The following is an 8,424-nucleotide window of genomic DNA, read 5'->3' on the forward strand; positions in this document are numbered from 1 at the left end:
ACAGCCTGCCTGCCTGCCTGCCTGATATCTGGGATGGCTATTAGTCCTGAGAAGGACTGCTTGTTTGATCTGGCAGCCTTTAGAGACCCTACACTAACTATTTCACAGTATAAATATCTCCCTAGCTCAGCAGCGCTGTCCCTACACTGTCTAATCCGCAGCGACTGTTTCCAAGATGGCGGCGCCCGGTTTTAAATACTCGAGGTGACGCTGTGCGGCCAGCCAATCACTGTAATGCCCACAAACAACATGGATGCGGCATTCCAGTGACTGGCTAGCAATCTCTGCATGTTCATTGGCTCTGTAAAGAGCGCCAAACATGCAGGGTGGAGACCTGAGCTACTGCCCGAGTAACCCGGAAATGCTCGGTGCTCGCCGAACATCCCGAGTAGCGTGATGCTCAGGCGAGTAACGAGCAGTGTCGAGCATGTTCGCTCAACACTAGTTACGGTATGTATGCAAATCTATGGAAATTTTTAACGTTTGGATACCATAATCGTCACTTGGCCGCTGCCGAATAACGACCGAAACTTCTGTCCTGATGCGTCCGTTGTCCGGTGACCATTATTATAACTGTGTACATTCGTGCCACTTGTGTTGTCAATCCAAGTCGATGGAGATTAGTAACGCTCCGCTACTTCACCATAAAGAATGGAGTTGTTACCCTCTGGTCTTAAGAGTGAACTAAAGCAGGTGCGAACCTAACCTAACAATACTGATGTACGATGTGGACCAGAAGCTGCCTTCTAGTAGCTGTGGGTGGGAAATGGCAATTTCAGCATTGACAATAGCCACCTGTGTTGAGCCAATGCTAATCAGGAGGGCTGCGCCGCATTGCATTACTCAGGTCTCGCTATGGCTGGCGCCCGCACTGAGTTTATGCTTCAGCTCAGTGCGGGCGCTATTGCAAGACCTGTGTGAAGCAGCCTGATGCTAATTTTGTGGCCGATGCTGCATCGGCATAATGCGATGCAGTGCCACCCATGAAATTAGAATCAGGCTGCCTCACACAGGTTTCGCGGTTGGGCCTGCACTGAGTTGATGCTAATGCATCAGCTCAGTGCGGGTGTCATAGCAAGACATGAGTAATGCAGCGCAGCCCTCCTGATTAGCATTGGCCCAACACAGGCAGCCTGTGTCGAGGCTGAAATTCTGGCTCATGGTCACACTCGTCACTGACATGCGATGCAGTACAGAAGCCTTAATATGTGGAACTGTAGGTGCAAAATACAAGGTCAACCACTGTAGTAACATAAAAAAATAATTGGTCACAGTTACTCTTTCCAGATAAACTGAAGCAACACATGACAAAAAAAAAAAAGACAAACTGATTTATTTTTACAGTCAGCTTTGTTTTGCACAGATTTTTGCAAATTCCCTTGCACAATGGAAAAATGATTTAGAGCCCACCTTTTTTGGAGTTGTGTTTCCACATACCACTTGCGCTGCTTGTTGTTTCCTCTTGAAATCCATCTGTATTGATCTTTTGAATAATCATTTTCTTGAAGACTATTTAGAGGCACAAAGATGTAAATTTCTCCTCCTTTGGGAGTCACTGGTGGACCATGCATCATTAGTTCTTCTGCAATTTCTCCTCTAGCTACCTTTTCAATCAGGTCAATCACCTGTTGATTTGTAAGGTCATCCTTCTTGTCTCTTAAATATGGTTTGTTCGCCATTAGATTGGTACAATGGTCAGAGAAAGAAAACTCAGTTTAAGAATGTAGGCAGATTCTCCTTCATCCTGGGAGGGTCACTGAGAGGCTAGTAGTAGCATCTAATATATGTAACTTTGTAACTTTTCCCTTTGGTAACAGTCAGGTGACCATCCTGAGCTGGATCTCTCCATGTATAAAGAAAGACATGCTGCAGTTGTAAAAGCCATTTAATCTGCCACCTCAAAATCATCTTTGCTTCTGACCTGCATTGACCTGCTGACACAGAGCATAATGAGACCAGAGGCGCTCCGATCCAATGTACAGTAAGGGTGCTACGGCCCCTGGAATGGAGCATGTGCTGGCTGTCAGAGCGCTGGGACTAGTCCCATGATGCAGCTCCTCCATTGAACTCAATGGAGGAAACCATGTGACCCGGCTCTGACAGGCAGCGTGTGCTCCATTCCAGGGGCCGTAGCACCCTTACTGTACATCGGATCGGAGCGCCGCTGGTCTCACTATGCTCTGCGTCAGCAGGCCAATACAGGCCTGCTGAGCACAGCACAGTGATCACAGCCACGCTCTGATCCGATGAGCTGTTCGGATGCTACGGCCCCTGGAATGGAGCACATGCTGGCTGTCAGAGCCGAGATTAGTCCCGGTCACGGAGTCTCCTCCCATTGACTTGAATGGGGGAGCTACATCACAGGACTAGTCCCAGCGCTGTGACAGCCCAGCACGCGCTTCGTTTCGAGGGCCGTAGCGCCCGAACGGCTCATCGGATCGGAGTGCGGCTGGGATCACTGTGCTGCTGTGCTGTGCGGCAGCAGGTCAATGCAGGCCTGCAGAGCACAACACATGTGATTTGGCACGGGCAGTGCCTTTAACAAAAAAGACATTATATTCTTTTTTTTTTTTTTTGTGTGTGTTGTTTTTTTTTTTTTTGGTGTGTCTGTGGGAAAAAGATGAGGGTAACGTATACAGTCATGGCCAAAAGTTTTGAGAATGACACCAAAATTATATTTTCACATGATCTGCTGGCCCCTGGTTTTTATTAGTGTTTGTCTGATGTTTATATCACATACAGAAATATAATTGCAATCATATTATGAGTACCAATAGGTTATATTGACAGTTAGAATGAGTTAATGCAGCAAGTCAATATTTGCAGTGTTGCCCCTTCTTCTTCAAGACCTCTGTAATTCTCCCTGGCATGCTCTCAATCAACTTTTGGACCAAATCCTGACTGATAGCCGTCCATTCTTGCATAATCAGTGCTTGCATTTTGCCAGAATTTGTTGGTTTTTGTTTGTCCACCCGTCTCTTGATGACTGACCACAAGTTCTCAATGGGATTAAGATCTGGGGAGTTTCAAGGCCATGGACCCAAAATCTCTATGTTTTGTTCCATAAGCCATTTAGTTATCACCTTTGCTTTATGGCAAGGTGCTCCATCATGCTGGAAAAGGCATTGTTGGGCGCCAAACTGCTCTTGGACGGTTGGGAGAAGTTGCTCTTGGAGAACATTCTGGTACCATTCTTTATTCATGGCTGTGTTTTTAGGCAAGACTGTGAGTGAGCCGATTCCCTTGGCTGAGAAGCAACCCCACACATGAATGGTTTCAGGATGCTTTACAGTTGGCATGAGACAAGACTGGTGGTAGCCAGCGTCGGACTGGAGCACCTTGGGCCCACCAGAGAAAATCATTCTTGGGGCCCACTATGTAGCTACATAGAAATAGATACAAGACCACCAATTGTGCGGTAAAAAGCGCTAATATCAGGGTATAATATAAGGTAGTTCACGTCTTAATAATGTAGCAAGAGTTGGGGTAGCCCCCTCACAGAATATAATGTAGCCCCCTCATAAAATATAATGCGGTCCCCTCTCATAGAATATAATGCAGCACCCCACAAAATATAATGCAACCCCTTCAGGTATGACAGTCCCCACCATAGAATATAATGTAGCACCCCCATAGGGTATAATGCAGCCCACCTCATATAGTATAGTGCAACCCACCACAGAATATAATGTAGTCCCCTGAGAGAATGCAGTTCCACCACAGAATATAATGCAGCCCCCCCATAGAGTATACTGTAGCCCCCTCATATAGTATGATGTAGCCCCCCATAATATAATGTAGTACCCTGAGTATAATGCAGTCCCCCCACAGAATAGAATGTAGCCCCCAAGGGCATTATTTAGAGTTTCTGCTGCCCTAGGCACTTTTAGTGCTGCCTCCCCCTTTGGTGAGTATCGGCATAGACTTTGGCAAGAATCGCTGATGTGAAAGTCGCCTTTTGCAGTAGATCGGGCAGTTTTTCTGCATCTGCCGCGTAACGGATCACTTACAGCAATACTGCGTTCGGCCTCATTCATTCCCTATGGGATTTGCGGCACTTGCCGTGATGTGGCAAATGTGGTACCATACCTCCCAACTGTTGAAGAAGGGAAGGAGGTATAAAGTTTGCGGCGCGCTTAGTGCGCCGCGGCAAATTTTGGGCCACGCCTCTTACCACACCCATTTCACAACTAGTCACACCCATATCCATGTCCCAACCACACCCATTTAGCACTGCTGATCACACTGTTTTATATACAATAATTATAAACAAAAAAAAATATGGCCACACATAATGCTCAATACTGTATAATGGCCACACACATGATGCTCCATACTGTATAATGGCCACACAGTGCTCCATACTGTACAATGGCCACACATAGCGCTCCATACTGTATAACGGCCACACACAGTTCTCCATATTGTATAATGATCCCACATGATGCTCAATACTGTATAATGGCCACAAATGATGCTCCATACTGTATAATGGCCACAAATGATGCTCCATACTGTATAATGGCCACACATGATGCTCCATACTGTATAATGGCCACAAATGATGCTCCATACTGTATAATGGCCACACATGATGCTCCATACTGTATAATGGCCACAGATGATGCTCCATACTGTATAATGGTCACAAATGACGCTCCATACTGTATAATGGCCACACATGATGCTCCATACTGTATAATGATCCCACATGATGCTCAATACTGTATAATGGCCACAAATGATGCTCCATACTGTATAACGGCCACACATGATGCTCCATACTGTATAACGGCCACACATGATGCTCCATACTGTATAACGGCCACACATGATGCTCCATACTGTATAACAGCCACACATGATGCTCCATACTGTATAACGGCCACACATGATGCTCCATACTGTAAAACGGCCACACATGATGCTCCATACTGTATAATGTCCATTGGCCACACATGATGCTCAATACTGTATAACGGCCACACATGATGCTCAATACTGTACAATGGCCCCACATGATGCTCAACACTGTATAATGGCCACACATGATGCTCAATACTGTATAATGGCCACAGATGATGCTCCATACTGTATAATGATCCCACATGATGCTCAATACTGTATAATGGCCACAAATGACGCTCCATACTGTATAATGGCCACACATGATGCTCCATACTGTATAATGATCCCACATGATGCTCAATACTGTATAATGGCCACAAATGATGCTCCATACTGTATAATGATCCCACATGATGCTCAACACTGTATAATGGCCACAAATGACGCTCCATACTGTATAATGGCCACACATGATGCTCAATACTGTATAATGGCCACACATGATGCTCAATACTGTATAATGGCCACAGATGATGCTCAATACTGTATAATGATCCCACATGATGCTCAATGCTGTATAATGACCTCCCCCTCCTGTATGCATGGCTCATATTCCCCCTCCTGTATGCATGGCTCATATTCCCCCCCCCTGAATGCATGACTCATATTCCCCCCCCTCCCTGAATGCATGGCTCATATTCCCCCCTCTATGCTTGGCTCATATTCCCACCCTGAATGCATGGCTCGTATTCCTCCCCGAATGCATGGATCTTATCCCCCCCTGTATGCATGGCTTATCTCTCAACCCCCCCCCTGCTCCCATCTTGCATGGCGCGCCGGCTTATGTCCTCCTTCAGAACCCCCATGTGTGTGACAGCACCCCCTCCTTCCCCACAGACCCCCCCATGTGTGTGACAGCACCCCCTCCTTCCCCACAGACCCCCCCCATGTGTGTGACAGCACCCCCTCCTTCCCCACAGACCCCCCATGTGTGTGACAGCATCCCCTCCCTCCCCACAGACCCCCACGTGACAGCACCCCCTCCCTCCCCACAGACCCCCACGTGACACCCCCTCCTTCCCCACTGACCCCCACGTGACAGCACCCCCTCCTTCCCCAGACCCCCAAGTGACAACACCCCCTCCTTCCCCACAGACCCCCACGTGACAGCACCCCCTTCTTCCCCACAGACCCCCACCTGACAGCACCCCCTCCTTCCCCACAGACCCCCACATGACAGCACCCCCTCCTTCCCCACAGACCCCCATGTGACAGTACCCTCTCCTTCCCCACATTCAAAAGTCACCCTGCTCTCTGTACAGCCCCCATGTAGGAACGTCCGCTTATCTGTGCCCCCACAACCCTCAGATCAGCCCCATGGAGTACTCCTGTCATGTACAGAGCCCCCACCATTGCGCTGCTCCTCAGCCTCTCTCCACAGCACAGGAGATCTCCTGCTATCAGCGCCGCACTGGAGGACGCCCCGCCCCCGTCCCTCATATTCACCTGACCTGACCCGGCCCTCAGACTCACCTGTCCTGTCCCACACACCGCGCGGCCGCGTAGACATGGCTCCAGGCTCTGTCCCGACTTCCGGCGCAGCACCTTCTTCCTGTTTGAGCGGTCATGTGATACCGCTAATTAAGGTCATGAATATGCGCATATTCATGACCTTAATGAGCGGTACCACGTGACCGCTCAAGCAGGAGGAGCTGAGCTGCAGACGCCGAGACCAACCATCGCTGGAGCAGGGTGAGTATCGTCTTCAAGGAAGGAGGGTGGGAGGGAGCCCTGGAGCAGTGGGGGCCCACACAGCAGGTGTCAGTGCATGGGCCCACCGGAGAATCCTCCGGTTCTCCGGTGGGCCAGTCCGAGCCTGGTGGTAGCACTCACCTCTTCTTCTCCGAATAAGCTGTTTTCCAGATATCCCAAACAATCGAAAAGGGGATTCATCAGACAAAATGACTTTGCCCCAGTCCTCAGCAGTCCACTCCCTGTACCTTTTGCAGAATATCAGTCGGTCCCTGATGTTTTTTCTGGAGAGAAGTGGCTTCTTTGTTGCCCTCTTGAAAACAGCAGCCCTTGCTCAAAGAGTCTCCACCTCACAGTGCGTGCAGAAGCACTCACACCAGCCTGCTGCTATTCCTGAGCAAGCTCGGCACTGCTGGTAGTCCGATCCCGCAGCTGAAACAGTTTTAAGATACGGTCCTGGTGCTTGCTGGTCTTTCTTGGGCGCCCTGGAGCCTTTTTGACAACAATGGAAGGTCTCTCCTTGAAGTTCTTGATGATGCGATAGATTGTTGACTGAGGTGCAATCTTCGTAGCTGCGATACTCTTCCCTGTTAGGCCATTTTTGTGCAGTGCAATGATGGCTGCACGTGTTTCTTTAGAGATAACCATGGTTAACTGAAGAGAAACAATGATACCAAGAACCAGCCTCCTTTTAAAGTGTCCAGTGATGTTATTCTTACTTTATCATGACTGATTGATCACCAGCCCTGTCCTCATCAACACCCACACCTGTGTTAATGGATCAAGCACTAAAACGATGTTAGCTGCTCCTTTTAAGGCAGGACTGCAATGATGTTGAAATGTGTTTTGGGGGTTAAAGTTCATTTTCTGGGCAAATATTGACTTTGCAAGTACAGTAATTGCTGTTAAGCTGATCACTCTTTGACATTCAGGAGTATATGCAAATTGCCATTACAAAAATGAAGCAGTAAACTTTGGAAAAATTACTATTTGTCTCATTCTCAATAGTTTTGGCCATGACTGTACAGCACTTTGCCAGCCAATTTACTGCTTCATCCAAGCATCCAGGCGGCTGCCCAGGGCTCCCCTTTTAGACACAAAAAAGGAACAAAAGCGGACAGTAGAACATAAAAGAGAGGTAGGATGACACAAAAGGAGGATCCTCAGAGGGACAGAAGGATACAAGAGGGACAGGAAGACCCAAAGCGGGACAGCAGGATACAAAGGGGGGCATTTTATTCAGTTGTTTGAGTTATCCCAGTTTTTCACAAATCCAAGCACCCTCTGCTCCCGTTTAGCTTGGATAAAAGAGACTCTACTGCATATTTTTATCAGGTAAAGGATAAATATGGGAGTTGGGATTTGTAGCCATGTTATCCAAATCATAATCCCCATATAAATGAATATTGATAATAATCAATAATATAATCATCCACATCTGATGATCATATCACATTACATTTTATGTGAAATTAGTGGGGTAAGGTGTTTGTTGGTTGACAGCACACGCTATGCACGATTGAGCAGCTAAGTATTAAATTTCACAAGGAAAACACAGGCTATTTTCAACTCGACGCTTTAAAGAGGACCTGTCATCACATTCAATGCCACCAAGCCGCAGCTATGGTGGCATAGTTGACAGGTCCAGCTGTGTGGAGAGACCTTTGTCCACCTCCCTGGGTGCCTCCTCATTGAAATACTAAACTTTATTGCCCCCTTTGCGCACGTAACGGGAATCAAGAAGTGGTCCTGTTGGTGTTTTGGAGTGTGAACCAATCAGTGCTTGAGCCCTGCGCTGTGCCGCGTCATCAGTCGCTGGGCAGT

The sequence above is a fragment of the Ranitomeya imitator genome, chromosome 2, assembly GCF_032444005.1.
Source record: "Ranitomeya imitator isolate aRanImi1 chromosome 2, aRanImi1.pri, whole genome shotgun sequence".
NCBI classification, from domain to species: domain Eukaryota; kingdom Metazoa; phylum Chordata; class Amphibia; order Anura; family Dendrobatidae; genus Ranitomeya; species Ranitomeya imitator.